This window comes from Plasmopara halstedii (assembly GCF_900000015.1).
Source record: "Plasmopara halstedii genome assembly, contig: Scaffold_410, whole genome shotgun sequence".
NCBI classification, from domain to species: domain Eukaryota; phylum Oomycota; class Peronosporomycetes; order Peronosporales; family Peronosporaceae; genus Plasmopara; species Plasmopara halstedii.
In genome coordinates this window covers 240,810-241,052 of record NW_020187331.1, presented here as the reverse complement: position 1 = coordinate 241,052, position 243 = coordinate 240,810, and positions in this window count along the sequence as shown.

Below are 243 nucleotides of genomic sequence, written 5' to 3'. Positions count from 1 at the left end.
CTCTCTCTCAAAGCATCGGCCAACTTGTTGCTATTACCAGCAACCGTCTGGCGGCGTGAGAAATTCCTCGACGCCCCAGAATCGATCAAGATTCTAAAAAGAAGGATCGTATCCCCGTACACGTCCGTGTCCCAAAGCAGCCCGCCGCTGCTCTTCGCCGATTCGAGAGTGCATAGACTCTCAGGGGCTAAGCCCCCACCACCCGCGCACCTCTCATGAAGACTTGGTTCTTCCCCAGTAGGA